This window comes from Larus michahellis, chromosome W, assembly GCF_964199755.1.
Source record: "Larus michahellis chromosome W, bLarMic1.1, whole genome shotgun sequence".
Classification (NCBI taxonomy): Eukaryota; Metazoa; Chordata; class Aves; order Charadriiformes; family Laridae; genus Larus; species Larus michahellis.
In genome coordinates this window covers 8620059-8631789 of record NC_133929.1, presented here as the reverse complement: position 1 = coordinate 8631789, position 11731 = coordinate 8620059, and the positions used below count along the sequence as shown (strand labels likewise).

The 11731-nt window shown below is 45.2% G+C and overlaps 1 long non-coding RNA gene across 3 annotated transcripts; it reads left to right on the top strand.

Moving 5' to 3' along the window:
• Nucleotides 1-520: 520 nt before the first annotated feature.
• Nucleotides 521-7206, top strand: LOC141735426 (uncharacterized). 3 transcript variants are annotated; one of them, XR_012584717.1, is made up of 4 exons: nucleotides 521-1112; nucleotides 3493-3641; nucleotides 4089-6483; nucleotides 7042-7206. It is a non-coding gene; the product is annotated as an uncharacterized LOC141735426 (long non-coding RNA). The 3 variants fall into 3 exon arrangements; XR_012584716.1 differs by having other exon boundaries at nucleotides 3493-6483; XR_012584718.1 differs by having other exon boundaries at nucleotides 3493-6483; nucleotides 7046-7180.
• The last annotated feature ends 4525 nt before the right edge of the window (nucleotides 7207-11731 follow it).

Here is an 11731-nt window from a genome sequence, read left to right as displayed (position 1 = left end):
AGTCTGTCTTTCTCCAAACTGGGGATCCATTTACTTCCCAGTTTAAGGTTTCCCATTGACAGAGCCACTGTGCGGCACCGGCCCATACAGCATAAGAGTCTACATATATAATTTTTGCTCCGTTCTGTGCCGCCAAAACAACTGCTCTTATTTCTCCTGCTTGTGCACTACCTTCACCTTCCTCTACTACTTGTTTGCCAGCGGTAATATCTAATGCAACAGCTTTATATTGCCATTTACCATTGTAAGAGACAGACTGTAAATTCCCTGCCGAGGGGCAGGGAGCCACAGCTACGCTCCGTAATACTGCTTCTCCTTTCTGCCTTTCCTCTACTTCCGCCTTTACTCTATTGCTTGTTTCAGTGACTATTGCTGGCAATAACAATAAACCTGCAGTGAGTGGCATCTGACCTCGTTTGTGTCTTAATCTCACACTTGGAATCATTGCAAACCTCTCTCGGGCCCAATGTAGTTGGACCAGGACGTAACACAGCTGTAGAGACTGAGTACATTACACAACTGTCTACCTTACCTGGCCTTTCAGATGACCCTTCTGTGGTGGGACTGCTGAAGGTTAAAGAACAGCAGGTGCCAATTGCTACTGCCACGGTGCATCGGTGACAGTATTGCTCCCTGATTCCCATCCAGAACCCGATTCGTCACCTAGAGACCCAAGGAGTGATCAGCAAGACTCACTCACCCTTTAATAGCCCTAGATGGCCAGTGCAGAAGTCTGACGGAGATTGGAGATTAACAGTAGGCTTATCGTGGCCTGAATGAAGTCACACCACCGCTGAGTGCTGCTGTGCCAGACATGCTAGAACTTCACTATGAACTGGAGTCAAAGGCAGCCCAGTGGTATGCTACAATTGACATTGCTAATGCATTCTTCTCTATTCCTTTAGCAGCAGAGTGCAGGCCACAGTTTGCTTTCACCTGGAGGGGCATCCAGTACACCTGGAATCGACTGCCCCAGGGGTAGAAACACAGGCCTACTATTTGCCATGGGGTGATCCAGACTGCACTGGAGAAGGGTGGAGCTCCAGAACACCTGCAGTACAGTGATGACATCATTGTGTGGGGTAATACAGCAGAAGGAGTTTTCAAGAAAGGTAAGAAAATAATCAAGATTCTTCTGAAAGCAGGTTTTGCTGTAAAAAGAGGTAAGGTCAAGGGATCTGCACGAGAGATACAGTTCTCTGGGAAGGGAGAGACTGTTGAGGGGATCAGGACAGAGGTACAGCAAGACTAGTTGGTGCGGAACAAGGACAGCCAAATCACAGCATGATAGTATTGGTGTCCAATTCTCTACTGTGATATTACTTTCTATCACATGCATTTAGAATCCATGATACAATCAGCAAATCAGCATGTAGTCGATCACCGATATGAGTAAGCCTTGACAACTACAGACTCCTACAGAGGCCAGCGAGGCTCCACACATGCTTTTCTAGCAGTGTTTCTTCAAGGAAGTTTTGTTGCTTTGTTGCTATACAGGTACAGAAGCACAAGAAACTGAAGAGAACGTATGAGGCAAAGATAGCATGACTAGAATGACTGTCATGGTTGAACCCCAGCCAGCAGCTAGGACCACGCAGCTGCTCACACAGTTCTCCCCCTTCCCCCCAGAAGGGCAGGGAGAAGAGGGAGAAAAGGAGGAGAAAGGGAAAGGAAAAAAACCTCGTGGGTTGAGATAAAGACAGTTTAATAGAACAATAACAGAAAAGGAAAATAACAATAAAACCAGCAACAACAATAATGACACAAGTCACTCTCACCACCCATTGAATTGATACCTTCCTGAGTGGTAATCATGGATTCCTCCTCCAGCCAATCCCCATTTATATACTGAGCATGATGTCTATGGTACAGAATATTCCATTGGCCATTCCATTGTTCTGTCTATGCTTCTTCTCAGCTCCTATGGGAAGCTGAAAAGAGTCCTTGAAAAGTATAAACATTGCCTAGCAACAACTAAACCAACATGCATTATTGACATTCCTTTCACAGCAATCACTAGAAAGAAAATTAACTCTTTCCCAGCTGAAACCAGGACAATGAGAAAGGCAAAGTAACTTACAGCCACTAACAAATATGATTTTATTTTTTTTGCTCATTTTTCTTAGGTGAGAGATATATTTTCAAAGGAACAGATAGAAATGGAAAAGTATCAGTAGTATCTCTCCCTGGGCCAACTAACTGAAAATGTGATGATGCCTCCTTATCTTCTGTACATTCATGTATCATGTGAAAAAAAAGATTATATGCTAATTAGTTAAAAATAAAATGTTCACTGTATAAATAATAAACAGGAAACTAAATGTAATTTGGCATGTATCTCATTACTGTTGACAAATAGCTGTTGCATTAGCTGCAGGATATTTGCAATACCCTCACAATGATGAGGATGATGGTTCATCTAGGTTTGAGGTGTTGCCGAGGCTGAGTCAGCCTACGCCCTGCATCAAAACCACTTCCATAAAGAAAAAGAGACAGGTCATTGTCATAGGAGATGGTCATAGAAAGGGATGTGAGATGCTACTATATTTGTGCACCTGTGGTTTTTGATCTTTTATATATATATATATATATATATATATGGGTTGTGGTCCAGTTCTTGTGCATTTTTCTGTATGCTGCCCACCTGTAAGGGCATTTAAAGATCACTAACAACACTGGCTAATGCTTTTTGATGCATGATTAATATAAATGAGCAATTCTTAAGGACTGCAACTTTTTGAAAAGTAGTAATGGTGATAAGGGAAGTTCGGCTATGTTTTGGATTGCTGGGGTTGGTACAGCCCTTGTGCTGGGATTACAGTGGGGATGCAGGAAAGGGAACCAGACACTGAAAACTGCTTGTGTTCATTTTGTGGATGATAACCTATACTGCGCATGCTATTTTCTGACCTAATATATGCAAATTAGGCTAGTCAGTCACCAGGCTGTCTGTGATCATCTTAAAAATACCTTGTTGGCTGAGACTAGATCTCTGAAATTCTAAAGAAGTAGTCCAGGTGAGCTGGGAAGGATCAACCAAAGGTAAAATTCAAAAAGTACAAAGGGTCAAAGCCGTATGCTATCATTAGGTATAAAGAAACCAGTGAGTGCTGATGTGTAGGACTCAGGGTAGCCCAGAAAATGTTGAAATGTTGGTTGAGAAGAAACAGGTAAGTCCAGAGATTGTTGATCATGAAGATCTTGTTAGCATGGCAGCTATTTAGCCTGGCCAGATGTTACCGAGGGCCTCACTGGGTGTCCACAACATACAGTATGATTTCAAGAAACTTTATATCCATTAACAGGACAGAAACAGAGCATTTTCAGACTTCAGCAGAAAGATTTCAGGAAAGGGAGATACAGGGATTTTTGGAAACATGTTAGAAGTGTGGGCTGTCCTGATGTGTGCTGATGAAGTGAGTTTGGTCTCGCTGATAGATGATGTGAAGAGGACTTTAGCAGGAGCTTATGGTGTTTGCCTTGCTGTTACAGCTATGAAAGGCATCAGGGATCATTCGGTGACTCCAGCGTTTGAGGTGTCCCAGGAAATATCAATAAAGGAACTAAGAGACACAGCAGTTGAGTCACAAAAAGCTCATTTCTGTAACATAAACTGGAGGGTGCTAAATCCAGCAAGGGAGGTAAGTTTTGTGTAACTCTGTCAACAAGTCAAGCCTCATCAGATCCCTTGCTGAAAAACTTAAGGAGGATTCACCGGGATTTGCAACGTGACAAAGTGTGATGCGAAGGTCCCTCTGCTTCAAGTATGAGAGGGACAATTGTGAAGAAAGAGGAGTTCTCAAATTGTATGATGTCCAAACAGGTGCATCATTAAGCAGATGATGGGGTACATACCAGCCCACTGTGAGACCCAGACATCCTCATGCTTTGTTGTATTGTTTTATCTGCAATGTGGCTTGCATGGTGCGTCAGGAAGCTAGTTGCAGGCCCAGGCAGGAAGCCCTGGTGCTAATAAAAGACCTTTGCCTTTTGGATTGACGTGTGCGGAGCTCAGTTGGCCTGCGTGCGTTTTTTGTAGTGCAGCATTGTTTGATGGGGGGTGGTCTTTCTGCATGCTTCTTTTTCAGGCAAGGACAAGTTGGGACCCTAAATCTTGTGCAATACATGCAAGGCTCTGCAAGTGGAACCAAACAATGACAAGGACAATGGTTCATCTAGGTTGGAGATGTCACCGAAGTTGAGTCGGCCTATGCCCTGCATCAAAACCACTTCCATAAAAGAAAAAAAGACGTGTCATTGTCAGAGGAGACCCTCTCCTGAGGGGAACAGAAGGCCCGATATGCTGACTGGAACCACTTCTCAGGGAAGTCTGCTGCCTCCCTGGGGCCCAGGTTAAAGATGTGATGAGAAAACTTCCTACCCTGATATGGCCCTCGGATTATTATCCATTATTGATTTTCCATGTAGGCAGCAATGAAGTTGCAACAAGAAGTCCGAGAGCAATCAAGAGAGACTTCAGGGCCTTGGGATGACTGGTTAAGGGATCAGGAGCACAAGTAGCGTTCTCCTCTGTCCTTCCAGTTGCAGGGAATGATGAGGGAAGAAACAGGAAGAGCCAGCAGATCAATACCTGGCTCCGAGCCTGGTGTCACTGGCAGAATGTGGGGTTTTTTGATCATAGAATCATAGAATCATTTAGGTTGGAAAAGACCCTTGGGATCATCGAGTCCAACCATCAACTCCACTCTACAAAGTTCTCCCTTACACCATATCCCCTAACACCACATCTAAACAAGTCTCAAACACATCCAGGGATGGTGACTCCACCACCTCCCTGGGCAGCCTATTCCAGTGTCTAACCACTCTTTCTGGGAAGAATTTTTTCCTGATGTCCAGCCTAAACCTACCCTGCTGCAGCTTGAAGCCATTCCCTCTTGTTCTATCGCTAATTACCTGTGAGAAGAGACCAGCACCAACCTCTCTACAATGTCCTTTCAAGTAGTTGTAGAGAGCGATGAGGTCTCCCCTCAGCCTCCTCTTCCTCAAACTAAACAGTCCCAGCTCCTTCAATCGCTCCTCATAAGATTTATTCTGCAGGCCCTTCACCAGCTTCGTTGCCCTCCTCTGCCCTCGCTCCAGCACCTCGATATCTCTCTCGTATTGAGGTGCCCAGAACTGGACACAATACTCAAGGTGTGGCCTCACCAGTGCTGAGTACAGGGGGACAATCACCTCCCTCCTTCTGCTGGTCACACTGTTTCTAATACAAGCCAGGATGCCATTGGCCCTCTTGGCCACCTGGGCACACTGCTGGCTCATGTTCAGCCGCTTGTCAATTAGAACCCCCAGGTCCTCTTCTGCCAGGCAGCTCTCCAGCCACACTTCCTCAAGCCTGTAGCGATGCATGGGGTTGTTGTGGCCCAAGTGCAGGACCCGGCACTTGGCCTTGTTGAAGCACATTCCATTAGCATTGGCCCATCGGTCCAATCTATCCAAGTCTCTCTGTAGAGCCTCCCTATCCTCATGCAGATCAACACTCCCGCTTAGCTTCGTGTCATCTGCAAACTTGCTGATGATACACTCTATGTCCTTATCAAGGTCATCAATAAAGATGTCAAACAGAAACGGTCCCAACACTGAGCCCTGAGGGACACCACTTGTGACCAGCCGCCAGCTGGATTTAACTCCATTGACCACCACTCTTTGTGACCGCCCATCCTGCCAGTGCTTGATCCAGCAGATCGTATGCTCATCCAGGCCATGAGCAGCCAGTTTTTCCATGAGAATTCTATGGGGGACAGTGTCAAATGCTTTTCTTTTTTAAAGTGCTTCTTTACCTGTGGCCTAAATTTTGATGTAACCATTCTCCCAATCGATACCACTCCGAATCTAAGGTGATTTTCCTAATTTTGGTTAGCTCATCCACCTTTTGATTCCACTTCGTAGCAGGTTGATTATCCTTAGCATGAGGAGCATATTTTCATGATGAACTTCAATTGCAAAGCGAGTACGATATGCACTTCTCACCTGGGAGCCATAAACTAACCTTAGCAGTTTGACATACATCAGTTCCCCCATTCGCACCTGTAATTCTCTTTGCCATCCGGGATCGCATGCCCAGCTTCTCGGCATCTTGTTGTGTTAATATCGAAATTTGTGCCCCCGTATCTATTAAAAACTTTACTAATTGTCTTCGAGGACCAACTGGAATTAATATGTATGGGCCATCATCACTTATCCACTGATAAGCCTCCACTTTCCGGACAGGCAGGCCCAATTGCCTTCCGGACATCACTCGTTTTTTGACTTGGTGTCCTGCAATTCCTCCTTAAGAGGGAGAAAAGGATTATCCTCCCTTAAAGAAGTTGAAATACAGTCTCTGTTTCCACCGTTATCTCGTTTCAGGAATGCTTCAATCAGACTCAAGATAATGCCAGTAGGCTGACCTTGAATCGCGGCTCTGGGAATGCCTAGTGCTAACGCTTTCCTCCACGACTCATTCCTCTTCTCGAGACTCCGCGTGTAAGTTTTTATTTCCCTTTGATTTAATTCCTGTTCCCTGTTTCACGGGTCTTACTTTGTGATCTCCCCAGGATTTCTGGCTTTGTTTTTCAACTGCTGCACCGTTGTCCCAGCCCGTTTCACAGCAGTATTTAACAATGCTGCGCATTGATTCTGCCCAGGTAGGGATTTGCCTGGGAGGACGATTGCCCTGTGTATTAAATTCTTCTAATCTCATCCCCTTTTGCAGCTAGATGGGGTTTAAGAATTGCTGGGGCTTCTCTGACCAGTGGCTTTAATATTGTAAAATCTACTGTAGCAGATAGTGGGACCCAGGGGCTGGTTCGTGTAATAAGTAACTAAAGGTGATTTGCTGATCAAACAAGTTAAGCAAGAGGAATGAACCCATTGTGGCAGTCTTGAGAATTCCCTGTTTAACCAGAAGAGATATGTCCACAATGTTATCTTGCTACACCAACATGGGAACTCCTGTTTGACAAAAAGCTTAACCACAATGTTATCGGAATGTATTGTTTTGAGCTGATTCTGTGACTGACATTTTATCTAAACTACCTCAAGCAAGAAGCTACAGAGGGGTGTACCGAAGATGTCGAAACTGACCTCCGTGAAGATAAAAAGAGCTGCTCAGCTTGCTTGAATTGGCGAGCCTTTGGTGGAGCTGCGACTCCCCGGCCGCCCAGCGCTGCTTTTACCTTCCTACCTCAATAAATATTTATTGAATCTATTTCGGACTCGATTTATTTTGAAGGAGTTGGAGGGGTTGGCCTCTTCTCCCAAGGGAATAACGACAGGACCAGAGGAAATGGTATGAAGCTGCGGCAAGGGAGATTTAGATTAGATATTAGGAAGAATTACTTTACTGAAAGAGTGGTCAGGCACTGGAACAGCCTGCCCAGGGAGGTGGTGGAGTCACCATCCCTGAAGGTATTTAAGAAACGTATAGACATGGCTCTTCAGGGCATGCTCTAGTGCCCAAGATTATTGTTTGTGGTGGGGTGTTATGTGTGGGGTTGTGGGTGTGGAGTTTAGTAGGTGGGTGTTGGTTGTTTTTTTTTTTGTTGTTTTTTTTTTTTTTTATGTGGTTGGACTTGATGATCTCAGAGGTCCCTTCCAACCACTAAGATTCTGTGATTTTAAATTCAACTATAACAGTTCGCGTAGTATGCCATGAATTAGCACCCCGAGGTCCCGCAGTTATTTCTGTTTTAACAGCGGGTCTGGCTCCATATTCGGGAGGATTTGTGAGGAAAAAAGGAACGTCGTCTTCTGACTCGCTATCATCGGGATTACCCCAAATGTTTCCATCCCAATCTTCAGGGGATACTATCAGTTTCCTAATCTGTACAATGTCAGGGGGGTGGGGAGCCTGTATAAGCATCATTTCGACCTTTTCTCACAGTTTCCGCCTGCAGTTGTTTTTGCAGCTGTTCAATTTTTAAAGCCAGCAGTGACTCAGTTGCTTTCCTGCTATTTCGTTCTCTAGGTCCTGTTCTCTCCTATTTCTATTCTCCTTGTCTTGGTATGTGGCTTCTACACAAGTGCCTAACATCTTGCAGGTGACTCCCTTATCTTTTCCATCCTTTGTGTAGCCCCTAATTGCTTTTAAGTGCTCTTCAACGACTTCCCAATTGTGCCAATTATCACGAGCCCATTCCTCCGAGAATTTGGGGCTTGGTTCACTCCTTGCCTCTGTAAATAATCAGTGATAACGCATCCCATCCTGCTGACTATGCCAGGTGTCGTGGGCGGAGTGATTAACTTCACTTGTAAGAGAGTAGTAGTGAAATATTTATTAACATAAATCAGTGATTTAACAAAGTTGGCAGCGAACGCAACAGCGTTTTACGAGATTCGATGGAAAGATTGTCGTGGTTTGGCCTCAGACGGCAACAAAGAACCACGTGCCACTCTCTCGAGCTTCCCCAATACGCAAAGAATCGGAAGAAAAAAAAGGCAAAACTCGTGGGTTGAGACAAAGGCAGTTTAACAGAACAGCAAAGGGAACAAGAAAACAATAACACGGACAGAGGAATATACAAACACGATTACAGAACCGCTACTCACTGACCTCACATAGGACGCCCCAGCCTGCTCCAAGCCACGACTTCCTACTCCCTCCCCTGGCAGCTCAGAGTGGGCATGGCTCACATAGGATGGAATACCTGTGTCCCTGCTGGAGCCTGTAGAAAATTAACCCTATCCCCGCCGGAACCAGGACAAAGGTACACTTGATTGTTTACTGCATAGAGGCCAGGGTCAGACAAGCTGTCAGGGAGACCCTCCCGTTGAGTCACGAGGTTCAGAAAGGACCCCCTTGCTTTCTAAACTCCTTCTCAGAGAGGAGTCTAGGTGCGGCTGGATCCAATCCTAGTCCCAGACTTGGTCACTGGTTTATGTCTAAAGGATTATATATGCGCAATCAATCCTTTATATCACTTAGCTAAGATTTCAGAGTTTAGCATGCTCTCAGTCACTTACCGAGAATCTGTTGCGGCAAGGAATCTCTCAACCTCGAGGAGAAGAACCTTAAGCGAGCATCCCTACTCAAGGGGAGATCCTGACATGCAGCCCGCTGCCATGTAGGAGAGCTCAAAGGGCTCTTGGGCTGTTCACCCCAAAAAAGAAGTTTTTCCTCACGTTGAGATGGAATTTCCTGTGTTCCAGCTTGTGTCCGTTGCCCCCTGTCCTGTCGCCAGGCACCAATGAAAAGAGTATGGTGCCATGAAAAGAGTCTGGCCCCAATGGTTTAATGGTTTTAAACTAAAAGAGGGTAGATTCAGACTAGATATAAGGAAGAAATTTTTTACAATGAGGGTGGTGAAACACTGGAACAGGTTACCCATTGAGGTGGTACATGCCCCATCCCTGGAAACATTCAAGGTCAGGCTAAGCAACCTGATCTAGCTGAAGGCGCCTCTTTGCAGGGGGTGTTGGACGAGGTAACCTTTAAAGGTCCCTTCCAACCAAAGCTATTCTATGATTGTAAGTTTGCAGACAACACCAAGTTGGGTAGGAGTGTTGAGCTGCTTAAGGGTAAAAAGGCTCTACAGAGGGATCTAGACAGGCTGGATCAATGTGCCAAGGCCAATTGTATGAGATTCAACAAGGCCAAGTGCCAGGTCCTGCACTTGGGTCAGAACAGCTCCATGCAACACAACAAGCTTGGGGAAGAGTGGCTGGAGAGCTGCCTGGCAGAAAAGGACCTGGGGGTGTTGGTGAACAGCCAGCTGAATATGAGCCGGCAGTGTGCCCAGGTGGCCAAGAAGGCAAATAGCATTCTGGCTTTTATCCGGAACAGTGTGGTGAGCAGGACTAGGGAAATGATCATCCCCCTGTACTCGGCACTGATGAGGCCTCGAGTACTGTGTTCAGCTTTGGGCCCCTCACCACAAGAAAGACATTGAGGTGCTGGAGTTTGTTCGGAGAAGGGCAACAAAGCTGGTGAGGGGTCCAGAGAACAAGATTTATGAGAAACGACTGAGGGAGCTAGGATTGTTTAGTCTGGAGAAAAGGAGGCTGAGGGGAGGCCTTATTGCTCTCTACAACTACCTGAAAGGAGGTTGTAGCAAGGTGGGGGGTCAGTCGCTTTTCCCAAGTAATAAGCGATAGGAGGAGAGGAAACAGCCTCAAGTTGCACCAGGGGAGGTTTAGACTGGATATAAGGAAAAATTTAATCACCAAAAGGGTTATTAAGCATTGGCTGCCAAGGGAAGTGGTTGAGTCACCATCCCTGGAGGTATTTAAAAGACGTAGACTGGCGCTTTAGGGCCATGGATTAGTGGTGGACTTGTCAGTGTTAACAGTTGGACTTAAAGGTCTTTTCCAACCTAAATAATTCTATGATTCTGTGATTACTCCATCCCAGGTGCAGAATCCAGCATTTGTTCTCGTTAAATTTCATCCCATTAATCATTGCCCATTGCTGCAATCTATCTAGATCCATCTGCAAGGCCTCTTGTCCCTTGACACTCAGGGGACCAGACAGCTCAAGGTCTATCAGTAGTATTAAAGATGGAGGCAAAAAAAATGCATTGAATGCCTCCACTTTTTCTTCATCTCTATTAGTCAGATGACCATCATCAACAAATAACAGTCCAATGTTTTCTTTAGACCTCCTCTTGCTATTAATGAACTTAAAACAAGCCCTTCTCGTTGTTTGACACAACAGTGGCCAGTTTCAACTCTAGTTCAGCTTTGGCCTTTTGTGTCTTCTCCCTCCATATGTGAGCCATGGCTCTGTAATCTTCCTGCAAAGCCTGACCTCGCTTCCTGAGATCGTTTCCTCTTGAGCTACACAAGGTGTTCCTTGTTCAGCCAAGCTGGTCTTCTGCCCTGCTTGCTTGACTTGCGACACAGTGGAATTGCCTGCTTCTGCACTTTTTAAAAGGTGGTTCTTAAAAGCTGACCAGCACTCGTGGACTCCTAAGCCCTCAAAAGCAGATTCCCATAGTACTCTGCTAAGTAGCTCCCTGAATAGCTTAAAGTTTGCTCTCCTCAAGTCCAGGGTAGCAACTCTGCTGTCCTTTTTTCTCATTACACTGAAAATTTTTAACTCAGTCATTTCCTGATCACTGTGACCAAGACAGCCACCTACTTCCATGAGTCCTCTATTCACGAGTAACAAGTTGTCCTGGTTTGGGGTAAAACAGAACCAACATTCTGTTCAGTAAGAGAGGCCCTTGCTTATACTTGTTGCTGTGGCAACCAGGGTCAACTGACTTGATTGTTTACTCCATGGAGGTGTTGCACCTGTGGGGAGGAGTGGACAGGTCAGGTGATCCAAACCTGACCAATAGGGTATTCCATCCCATCTGCCATGCTCTGTATAAAAGCTGAGGGAGCAAAAGGATTAAGGTTAGTTCTTTGTTTTTAGCTTTTCTGTGTTTGTTCTTCTTTTTGTTTGGCTCCTTTCCAATAGACTGCTTCTTTGATAGCTCTCTTTCTTCAATGAGTGGTGTCTGAGGAGGACCCTGTCAGTTCATCTGCCTTTTGATCCTGGTCAGTGTGTTCTAGTTCCCATTTGTTATTGAGTCCAGCCTGTAACTTTCCCAGTGCCTGCTAGTGACGTTTCCCTGGGAGCTTGATCTGGTTCTGTATATATTGTATCTGTTTTGTTATCACTTTTAAAATTATTTTATTATTGATATTTCATTGAAGTAGTTTATTTTTTTTCTAAACTCACAAATCTCTTTATCTTCCTTTTTCACCTCCTTGGGGTGTGAGGTGCGTGAGAGTATCTGTTGTCTTG